The sequence below is a fragment of the Haliotis cracherodii genome, unplaced genomic scaffold (genome assembly GCF_022045235.1).
Source record: "Haliotis cracherodii isolate W230 unplaced genomic scaffold, xgHalCrac1.p SCAF_15, whole genome shotgun sequence".
In the NCBI taxonomy this organism is placed as follows: domain Eukaryota; kingdom Metazoa; phylum Mollusca; class Gastropoda; order Lepetellida; family Haliotidae; genus Haliotis; species Haliotis cracherodii.
The window spans coordinates 24,274,772-24,287,465 of NW_027266270.1; the positions used below are offsets into that span (position 1 = coordinate 24,274,772).

The 12,694-nt window shown below is 38.5% G+C and overlaps 1 non-coding gene across 1 annotated transcript; it reads left to right on the top strand.

Moving 5' to 3' along the window:
* Positions 1–11,715: 11,715 nt before the first annotated feature.
* On the top strand, positions 11,716–11,787 carry Trnaq-uug (transfer RNA glutamine (anticodon UUG)). Its single transcript has one exon. It is a non-coding gene; the product is annotated as a tRNA-Gln (tRNA).
* The last annotated feature ends 907 nt before the right edge of the window (positions 11,788–12,694 follow it).

A 12,694-nucleotide genomic window follows, 5' to 3' on the forward strand; every position in this document is an offset into this window, starting at 1 on the left:
CCCTCCAATCATCTATCGTCATACGCATGGGTTTCTTACACGATAATTTTTCCCTGATTATTCTCTCTTCATTTTGTAAATATTCTAGGAACTTTCCAGCTGCATCGGGACCTCTGTAAATCACGGGAGTGTTTGTTTTCCCATCATACCTTACAACTATATATCCAAACCCACAAGGAATATGTTCTTGAGTTTTGTACGTATTATTATCTTGGTTGGTATTTTCTATGGGTTTGATAAGCGCTTCGAAGTCGGCGTAAATTACGTACGGTACTGGCATTTGATTACAATAATGTTCAAATTTTAATATATTTTTTCCCTCTTTAGGCATATCGATCCTGATAGCATTCTGTCCAACACCTCTACAGTCTTCTTTATGCGCTTCTAATAGATCTTGTCTGCTGTACCCATGCAGGCATCTTTCGCAGAAATATTTCTTTTCCTTATGCTTTGTTTGATCGTATAGCACCCTGTTTAAACTCTTTATCCACGAATAATGATATTTACCATCTTTTTCGATCAGAAATGAAATGATTCTGGGAATATGTTCCGGAGCGGAGCTTATCCTGTGTACAACAATTCCTTTAGAATGTCCGAAAACATTTATAGCTAAATTATTTTGCTTTTCCACCTTATCAATTTGTGATATTGGTGTAGGTTCGTCTATACCATCGAAGTTGAGTCCATCGTTTTGGGGATAGCTAGAAGGTCTATCCGGATGCTTGTCTATGGGGAACAATGCAGATCTTATCATCATTCTTAAACAATCATCGGATTTATTTTTTACGTTAATTATGGCTTTTTTCTTCTTATAATACGGGGGTAAATCTATATAAGATCCACCTTTGAAAGGCATGTAATTTGCTATATCTAAATATAAACTATCGATTCTATCCACACCCCAACCCGAACCTCTATTAGTCCAACGTTCTAAAGTTTCCTGTATCCTCTGAATTGATGTATCTAATGATGCGTTTATAGTATCCGATTTGGTTATAACTTCTTGATTGCTAAGGAAATATGGTTCGGTATATTCAACGCTATTGTCTGCGTTACTTTTACTCAATGACATTTTAATCGTCAGCTGGTATTTTATACTTTGTAAATCATCTAATTCCTCGTTAATTTTACTCGATATGATGGGCTTAATATCGTTAACATCCATGTTGGAATTAATATCCATCTTCCAACCTCTTAGATATTTACCAACGCCGGCGGATGTGGGTACAAATATTAATTCTTGCTGTTTATTCTCAACATCATCATTATCAATATTATCATTATTATCATCTAGTAAAGCGATCAATTCAGCTCTTCTCATTCGAGAATAACCTCTCAGCCCACTATTTCTCGCTCTAGCTTTGAGTTCTCTAACAGTCAGGGGTGGTTCCAAACCGAGTAAAGTAATCAATTCAGCTTTTCTCATACGAGAATATCCACGTAGACCACGTTGCTTTGCCATAGCCTTCAACTCTCTGACAAAAACCATAGTGGTTGAATGGTATATGCAAAATGAAACAAATGTCTAATTGGGTGTTTTCATATATCTAAATATGTATTCTCCCCAACCTATTCCTCTCATTGATGTAATCTCTCTTCCTAGCATAAATAATCTGATTCCTGAACCTATCAGCACCGTGTTTCTTACATAAACAATAACGACCTTTGACCCCTATCCCGCATTCAGAACACGTATAGTTTATGTGTCCACGCTTGATGTAATAATTGTGTATACCACAGTAAATTTCAACACAGCGTCTGTTACATAGAGTCGTCTTCCCCATGAGTGTAAAATTGCAGTTATTATTGGTATATACATCTATCATATCATTTGTCTAAATGCAAATCACATCTACACTAGTGAATAGCTGAAAATCAATAGAGCAGTCAATCCCATAATCACAAATGTGACCTCTCGGTCTTTCTGAGCCTCTGACGGTGTATAAAACTGACTCATTGTTGGTCTAGGTATTGGGTCGAGTTTTTTCCCATAAACGAGGTAGTATTCGTGCATGGCGGATTCAACATCCTTAAACGTTTGAATTGAATGTCCTTCCTTAATCAGTTGTTCATGAATAAAGTCTAATCTCTTCATTCTCTGCTGTGTATATTGTAACTGGGCTGCTTGGAGTTGTTCTAAAGCTTCGTTATGTCGTTTACGCTCCTCTTCAACTTCTTTAGCGTTTGATTCCCTCATACTGGAAAATAAATAATTACTCCCCGAAAAAGCTAGAGCATTAACAACAGCTCCACCGACCATCATCGCAATTGATGCCATATGAATATAAATATTCAAATGTTTAATTACTTCATTATGTCTTCCGGGATAAGTCCTTGTTTGATGAGCATATCCTTCGTTGCCATTGCTAATCCAATATCCAGAACCATCATACCTATATCAAATCCATTAAAATCTAGCTTGGGAGGTGTGGCTTTAGTAATCATTTTAGCCATACGGGCATAGCCAATGGCCAAGCCGGTGACCACCGCTGAATGATACGTCGCGTTTACCAACATTTTACCGTCTGTAACTGGAGTAGTCATGCTTCTTATAGCATTATATGAGGACTAACCTCTAATTGAACTTGTTGTTGCGGCGGGGGTGACGTTTTCTCTTCTCCGGTCTTATAAAAGAACCATACAGCCGCTATACCAGCAACTCCTTCTAGTGTCCATGTTTTAATCGGATTTGAATTATTTATTAATTTCGCTTTCCTCGCCAGTCCTCCCTTCCTCCCAGCTGCGATTTTTTTGAGGTTCTTAGTAACTCTGGGTTTCTCATTCACTTGTGGTGGTTCCTCATTCACTTGTTGTTGCGTTGCCGCAATCTGTTGTGGTTGCGCAATCTGTTGTGGTGTCACCTGTTGTGTCTCCATTATTTATTTGAACTTCATTCTTTATATTATTAAGTGGGCACGTATGTTTAAATTGACAATACCTAGCCGTTATTAAAGCTGTGGTGAACGGAGCTAAGAACATTCCGAATCTATGATAAAACTCACAGCAGCTCACTGAGCTTATAGCGTGTTCGATGAATGGGTCTTTCTCTAGAGATTCGCATAAATACATGCGATGTTCTGCCGGGATGGAGAGAAACGTACTAGCTACGACTGTGTATAGTTGTAATATAGACGACCCTATAGTTTTAGTCATGGTAGCTCCCAGTCTAGACTCGTAACGCGCGTACAGTTTTTTAATCTCTTCGTCGGTCATGTTATCAATTTTTTCGATGGTATAATTTTCTCCCAAATATTGGGAACATTTTCCACTGGCTACCAAAGCCGCGAGTCTTTCTCTATGTTTATCTAAAGATTTATCTACATCAGATTCTTTGAGCATTTGTTCGATGAGTTCGTCGCATTCCATAATGTAATACCTAAGGAGATATTTAAGTCTAACATAATGGAATATGACATATCAAATACATCCCGTAATAATGAACTGTTGCGAAAGAATGATGATTCCGAACCACATTTTATGTAATATTAACCGCTAATGTTCAATTTGCTACATTTTGCTATAATTTTGCTACATTTTGCTACAATTTGCTACATTTTGCTAAGCAATTGCATAAGCAGCTGTTTGATCGGTTTTTAATAAGAGTTTACAGTGCTTCGTTGCAGCTAACACTTTTCTGACTTTATCTCGTTCACCCTTGGTATAAATGACGTCATTTTCGGGTAAACATTCCTCGAATGAATCTCGATCTTTGCAATGAAACAGCGCTACCCATTTGGTCTGCTCTCTGAGATCTTTCAGGACAGAGTTGTATTTTTGAGTAAGTACCCAAACGCTATGTTGAGTATGCCTTCCGGAAAATGCTAAATACGAAAGCATATCTTTCTTTTTTGTTAATTCTTTACTCGCGCTGCAGTCATCTATTACGAAAAGGGTTGATTCTCCTTTGTATTTTTTGTGACATACTCGGAGACAGTCTTGTAAACGATCGCCCGGATCGACTCTGTGTACCCCGTCGTCATTCATTACCCAATCTCTCGATAAGTATGTTTTATTAACGCTTATAGTCGGGCACAGAATAATAATATGATCGAAAACGTCCCGATAATGACTTTCTAAAATATCTAGAATAAAGGCTGTTTTTCCACAGCCCGTTTGCCCGCATATGATAGCGCAGTGCGGATCTTTAGGTAAAAGATTATCAATAGATTGCTTGCACGAATCTCTGTATATTAAGTTGCGCATCCATAATCACGTACAAATATATGTTTAATTTACCAGCCGATTCCTGGAGCTTCGTTATCTGTATGGTGACACCCTCGCTAGCATTTTCTATTCTCCTCCCACTGCCGTGTAGTTGGTCATCGTCCGTTGTTCGCATGTCGAGCCATAGCGCGTACTTCGTGGTTAGGTATTCACCCATCGATACACTCCCGAGAGACAGATCTTTCACGACCGCGTTAACTTCCGGAGAACATTTTATAGAAGGAAGTTTTTTAATCTCATCCCACTGGTGATACGCTAGCATTCCTTGGCTATATAGTTGATTAGGAACGCCCTCGATAGTCAATTCTACTTTCGTAATCTTGGGATTGTAGAACTTCTCGGTATTTCTTTTAAACGCATCGGAGGGGTCCTCGAACAACATTAAAATACCCTTCAACGACCTCGTGGGGACGTTTAGATTGATATTCCACATCGTATCTTTTTTGTCCCTCGTGATCTTTCGGTGTCGCAACACGCGATCGTACAAAATAGCTAAACTTCCCGAATACTGGTTACGAATTTGTCTGGCTAATTCGGGATCCGTTATCATATCGTACTCGAGCGAGATATTATCAATGGAATAGCTAGCATCTTCAGCAGCTTTGATTACTCTACCGTAGGTGTATTCTAACCTATCGCCTAGGGATGCTTGATAAAAGGGCATGTGGGAATCTAGTAATTCAAAGTCTAGGGGAATATAGAATCTGTTACCTAATGCGTCGGCAACGGCCTGATCTTTTACGACAGTACCATCACCACTAGAAGCATCTACGCGCAGTCTCAATGTGTTCTTATTACAAATACCTTGGTACTGTAAGTTTTCCCGCTCTTTATCCGTTCTCCAGAGATCCATGTAACAATAGTATACATCGCTATCGTCGATACTCAAAACCTCATTACCGCTAATTTTAATCGCGATTTTCTTTACGATAGCACGACCTAAGTTCTGAACGGGCTCCCTGTTAACGTCGGCAGAAGTCAAAATAATCGTAAATGCTAGTCGGACAGTTCCCGGAACTAACACATCGTGTGCGCCGAGATTAGGAAAGCGAACCAGAAGCGTTTGATTCTGATCGATGGTACTAGGGTTATTAGTTATAGTTACAGACTGACGAATTGCTTTGACCCCTAATGGATCTCGAAGTCTACGTTGTGGGTTTAACTTGCGTCCGTATTGCGAAGACATTGTTATATTGAAAACATGTACCCTATGTTTAATATAAAAATGACTAATTTTGAACATAATGACTTTGATCTTGATAACATAACTGATACTAGTACCATCGAAGAGGGAACTGATGAAACCAGCTTTATGAACCCAACCGTAAATGATGCCCTTTTACAATCAGCCGTTGATGATTATTACGATACATTAAAAGAAGATAAAAATTATGTTATCCCAATAGGTCGTGAATATTCAAAGTTTATGCTAGATAGTAAAGGAACATTGCGACTGCGTGACTCTCCGCATATTGATCTTATGTATTATAGTTCTCGTAATCCCCTAGCCTTGTCTACTATAGCCGGCAGACATAGCCGCGAGTTTGTTCGTGATAAATTAGGTTTTGTAGAATACGGACGACTTCCCGCGAAGACTACTAAGGCTCTTCAGACTATGAGGAAAGAACTCGTTAATACAGATGATTTGGAAGCTTCCTCGATGGTGGCCTCGAACGGACTCGGAGAAATCTTACATACCTATTACGATAATTCCACGTTACAGGTACCACATTCAGAGTTCAGTATTAGGGAATTACGAGGTCTTGACAAGGCAATGCAAACTATGCGGGGAGAACTCATCAATAATACAGCCAAGCTATCCGAAATCGACAAACATATAGCTCAAGAGAAAACAAAACTCGAACAGGCTGGCGATGAATTCAGTAGACTCCGCGTTGCTGAAAGATTGCGTAACCTAGAAGAGGAAAGATTGGCCCGCCTCGAAGCGTCTTCCAGTAATAGAAAGGCACTTCGTTCGCAAATCAGTCGTATTTGAGAAACTATCGATCAAGTCCTCAACGATGACACTACACTGGCCGATAAAATTAAAACATTGTTCAGAGAACAGGGAATAACAATTGCCAGTATTTTAACCGCGTTGGGATTTATCATATCGACTTTGACTCTCTCGTTAACAGGTGGTAGTGCAGGTGGTAGTGCAGGTGGTAGTACACCGCCTAACGATAAAAACGGTATAAGAGAGTGGATAAAAAAGCATTTAAAAGCATTAGGTTCAGCACTGGGAAAGCTAGCTGAGAAAGCCGCGGCTGCACTTCCCGGTATAATTGGGAGTGTTGTTTCCTGGCTATTGAATTTATTAGCTAAGACCACCACTTGGCTTAGTCAAAACTTGTGGGGGTTGATCGTAGCAATTGCAGGGTTGTTGTACGTATTCGCTAAAGACTATTTAACCAAATCATGAGTAATCCAACCGAGACTCCACCCACTACAAGCACTGTTTTTTCATCGATATGTTGTTGATTTTTAGCCGCAATATGCGGTGACACTTGTGCATCAGTAGATGGTTGAGCGATAGTTGGTGTTTGTGGCTTGACTATTCCCTTTTCGCCCGTGATCGTTTGCGTTATTAATTCGACGTTCATATCTGAATTTATACCTGGTTTTTGTTGATCGGTAGCGATAACAATTTTATTATTATAGCCTATCACTTGACCGATCATAAGTTCCATATTACTCGGAATCATGTATAGTCCCGGTGCATAAACGAAGTCCACTTTGGATCGAGCGTACTGTAATGCATCTTAAAAACGCTTTATAGACGATGGTATGTCAACTGGTGAATTAATGGCGTCCTCCACGTTTGAGACAAACTGTTTTTGCGCATCGAGCGCCGTCCCAGAACCGATAATGGACGTTCGTGTTTGCGATTGCGCTCCGAGAATTGCCCATACATAAGTTCTTATCGATTCATAACTCTTACAAATCCTGGATTAGTAAAATTATTTTCCGTTTTATCATTAAGAAATTCATTCCAAGCGTCTGCGGTATCATTCATTTGTATAAATTTTGTAACAATATAAATTAAACCACTCTTAAAACTCATAATATCCCCTCTCCAATCGTTACTATAAAGTTCCCAGCCTTTATACCAATCACCGGTTTTATGCCAATGATCATATATTCTTGCGTAAAGTTTGCTGGTACTATACAACTTACCAAAATTAACTGGAAGTTTATTAAGTACTTTATATACATAATCGCTTTCTTCTTTGACGGATTTATTTTCTGTGTAAGGAACACCTAGACCATGGTTTGCTCCTTTAATACGCCAATCTTTACTCGTAGAAACATTAAATTCCTGACAAATACGCTCATACGCAGACCTATCATAATTATTATTTGTGGAATTCCACGCTCGATCCTGCGGTAATGGAGCACTAATTTCTTTAAGTATACGTCTAATCTGATAGTACACGTGAAATGACATAACAGACTTATTCAGTTCAAATCCTGGAGCATAAAGAGATACACCACATCCCGTTGTGGCACACCATATGGCAAAGTTTAATTGATTCTGCCAAAATTGCATCGGATTGTGAAACCAATCATGCACCATTTTATCGCTAGTTGCCGTGACCCTGTATTTTTTCAAAGATATCGGGGAATTTAACTAAAAATTCAGCACCAGAGGCAGTTACTATAATCGATTGATTAGTAATGTATCTCGATTTCATATTTAAGTTATGATATAGTATCATTGTATATTTAATATGTATGTTACACTCCCGGGAATAACAAATGGCCAGTCTATTGAACTGCTTCAAACTATCGATAACTTGGATGGACAACTCGAAGTCGCTCTATGCGATGTAACGTATTACCCACGGTGGACCAATATAAGTGCTGCGAGAGGTAATAATGAGATATTTAGAATAGATGACCAAAATAGAATTAATAGAATTATTACTATACCTGATGGGTATTACAGCGTAAGCTCACTCAATGATGAATTTTTTAATTCTAATGATGAATTTCTTAATCCTATTGGAATAAGTCTCACACAAAATGAGTCGACTGGGACAGTGAAAATCTACAATGAAGGATCAAATATACTTATTGGTGAGAACTTAGCATACACACTTGGATTTAATCGGGCAATAACATTACCACGCGGCTCAAAAGTGATTGCATGGATTAACGACGTACCTGATTTAGTTCCCTATAAAGATTTGTTGATTCATCTTGATCAAATAAGCACGACGGATAATATTCAACTAGAAAGTCCTTCAACTCTGCTCAGAAGTGTTCCAGTGAAAGATGAAAAATATAATAGTGGTAGAACGGAATCTTTCTCGTTATTACAATATAAAAAATTGAAGCGTGGTATTATTTCAGACCTCAAAATTTCTGTATTAGATGTAAAACATCAACCTGTACATATAGGATACTTAAGTGTAACACTCCATATTATAAATAATGGTTGATTCCATATTTAAGTTATGATATAGTATCATTGTATATTTGATATGTATGTTACACTCCTGGGAATAACAAATGGTCAGTCTATTCAACTGCTTCGTACTATCGATAACTCGGATGGACAACTCGAAGTAGCTCTATGCGATGTAACGTATTACCCACGGTGGACCAATATAAATGCTACGAGAGGTTATAATAATGAGACAGAAATAAATGGTCAAAAATACATTAAACCTGATGGGTATTACAGCGTATGTTCACTCAATGATGAATATTTTAAGCCTAATGGAATTAGTCTAACACAAAATGAGTCAAATGGGTTACTGATTTTAAACTCTGGAAAAAAGGATGTAAAGCTTTACAGGAACTTAGCATACACACTTGGATGGGGAGGAGAAATAACAGTAATCAAGACATCAGATCAGGGACTCTATTTACCCGATTTAGTTCCCTATAAAGAGCTGTGCATCCATCTTGATGATAAAGTACAGCGGATAATATTCAACAAGAAAGTCCTTCAACTCTACTCAGAAGTGTTCCAGTGAAAGATGAAAAATACAATAGCGGTAGAACGGAATCTTTCTCAACATTACAATATAAAAAATTAAAGCGGGGTATTATTTCAGACCTCAAAATTTCTGTATTAGATGTAAAACACCAACCTGTACATATAGGATACTTAAGTGTAACACTCCATATTATAAATAATGGTTGATGCATCAGGCCCTGGAACGATAAGACAATGTAATACAATTGCGCTTTCCGATCTCGGAGACACAGAAGGATTCGGTAAACCCGGTACCAATGGTAAGTTATACGCTTTACACTTACACAATAATGTATACAAGCGGAAAGAAGTCACATTCACGGGTAATCTAGAAGATTTAAGCGATGTTGACGTTAGTAGACTCCTTAAAACCACTCCGTACAATATTATTTACAACAGTGAGAATAAATGGACTATGGTCGAAGCAAACATCAAGTTGCTACTGAATATCGTCATTACCCCACCTTATGCGATGATGGGTAAGGGACATAATTTAACTAAGATAATAAATAGTGGCATCGTACTCGCGGCCTATATCCCGTCAAAACGAAAAAGTGTGTTAGTCACTCCCCTGCCAGAAAAACCAGGTCATATGTTATATAGTCGTCCGGCAATCCAAAATGTTAGTTTAAATTTGGTTACAGAATTTGATGATATTAAACAGAACTTGAGTGCAATACCTAATATTTCTATGCTTATTATTGAAGTCTTGTTCGGAGATGCACCGGTAGATGCCTTCAAAATATTACCAGGTCTATCGATTAAATGGCTCAAGAAACACGAGCGTCAACGTTGCAGTATTATTCATGTTGGAGCATCACCCGTTACAACCCTCGAGGGGGTTCAAATTATTAAAAGTGACAGAATTTCTCTTTCTAAGATATTCTTGCCGTATAATATACATTTGATAAGGTTGATGTATACTCTCAAAACATTTAAGCAAGACCAATTAAAGACTATTATATATTCGTAATATACACTATGAGTTTATATCCAGCGCTCGATGAAAAGATGGAAACTGTTGATGGATTTCGATTACATCAAATAAGCGACATAAAACATCGAATAGAAAAGGATAGGGAGTTGAGACTTGGATTGTATAAAAAGTATCGCAGAGCCGTGAATGCTCTGGACGGAGTTGACACCGCTCTTGTAGTGGCTGGCATGGGACTCGGTGTAGCCGGTGTCGGTTTACTATCAACTATAATCGCCGCGCCTATCGTGCTCGGCATGGAAATAACCGCCGGAGTCTCGGGACTGGCAGGAATAGCTATAAAATTCATTTCTCCTAGGGTGCAAAAGAAGGCATTAAAACACGATAGTATTCGGATACTCGCCGAAGCAAAGTTGAACAGCATTGAGGATCATATTTCGACAGCAATGGTCGATTGTAAGATATCCGAGGAGGAGTTCCGTTTAGTGCTGTCAGAACTCACCAAATACAACGAAATAAAGCAGGAGATTCGATCAAAATCTCGTAAGACCAATGGTATTAGTGAGGACGAGAAAAAAAAGTTCATAGAACAAGGGAGGCAACAAGCGGGCAATTATTCCGTGCCAAAACCAAAGAACTGGTTGGAGATTAAAAATAAATTGCTTACTATCGTGTGATTACATTTAGACAAATGCTTACATAAATATATAATAATGGAAAAAACTATTAAATGGAGAGAATTATCACAAGGTTTTTATTATATCAGTGATGTCAAACCAACCAAATACGGTAATCAATTGTTTCTTATCAATTTACAAAAAGAGTGTAGTTATATAGTCTGGTCTCCTAGTAAAATGAACGAAGAACTTAATAAAAATGTTGAATATCGCTTTATCGATAAAAATAATGAAGAATATTTTTATTACCATTTAGACTCATCTAAAGCAATGATTGGACCCAGGTATTGGTGAGCTAGAGCTGAATCTCATCACTATCGTTGAATCGCATAATCATTTTGACATAAAAAATTCCCTCTGTAGTGATGGTATAGGTATATGAATCTGGCTCCAGTGGAAGTGAGCCAGAACCCCCATTACCTATAAAAATTTATATCATTGGCTCCAGGTGGTGGTCAATTTAGTTTAATCTCATGACTATCGTTGAATCGCATAATCATTTTGGCTTAAAAATTTCCATCTGTAGTAGCAGTATAGGTATATGAATCCGGCTCCAGTGGAAGTGGTCCAGAACCCCCATTACCTATACTACTATCCAGCGATCCGAGTTCAAATCTCGGTAGAACCTACAGCCCTCTTTTGGAGGATTTTGAAGATGATTTTCATGTGGCATTCACAACCACTAAAAAGTCAGCAAACTGCTTTGGACAAGTAAAACTACCTTTACACATCTACATCACTCACACAATTGTTATGTCAAACAGTAATCCCACCTTAATGATTTTTCATCAATCCAGTACATGATAAATGACAAACACACACAAGAGTGTGTCCCCAGTTGATTGCTCTTGATTCCATTGTCAAATTATACGCATTATACATGTCCGTCAACTGGTCCCATGGTGTAATGGTTAGCACTCTGGACTTTGAATCCAGCGATCTGAGTTCAAATCTCGGTGGGACCTACTTTTTTAAAAATAGAATATTGCCAAATTCCCGAAGTGCGTGAAAGATACGCGCCAATGACTTCAGCAAACGAAGGCCACTTTCATTGATGATTGTGGCCGTTTTGAAATCACAGCGTCTGAAATATACATTTCTTAACTACAGTTGAAAAGAAAAACAAATCAGATGGGTAATGATATCCATAAAAAGACAGTATCGAGCACCTCTGGCAAGAGAGCAGACAGAAATGAAATAGCCAGAAAAAAACTACTAATTGAGTTTGTGGGCCACTTTAAAGTGTAGCACATATGGCCGGCGCGTGTACAACTTGCATCACGCTAGAAACTACACCCTGACACATCATTCATCATATCTGACAAGTCCGATAATGGAACAGTCACACGCCTCTCTGCAGAAGGGATTTAGAGTAAGTTGTAATACCCAAGACTTTCAATGTGAGATAAGCGGTTCCCTCCCTTGCTTCGGAGGTGTGTGGACGTGCTGACGATCGAGCAACACAGATTCTCAGATTAAATCGTTCACAAGTTCCGTAGAATACCAGATTTAAGCTAACAAGGTAGACAACACTTTGATATGTAGTTGTGTGAAGACCTTAAACATTTGCATGCACGTTTGTGCATGCTATTGAATTTGTTTGTCTTTGAATCTCCCACGGTCACTGGGTTCAAAATGGCGGACACCAAACAGAAAAGAAAATATCTGAAAGATTGCACTATTGAAGTGAATGTTGGTAACAACAAAGTGGTTAGTGCCAGTGTATTATCTTGTGCGCTATTGGAATATGTGTCCGATGTATGGGCGTGCGTCCTAAAAGGAACAGAATGCTATGATGTCACTGTCTCAGACAGTAACGAGGCAAGGATTCTTGCAGAAACTGATGACTTGAAAATAGGAGGTACACCGATT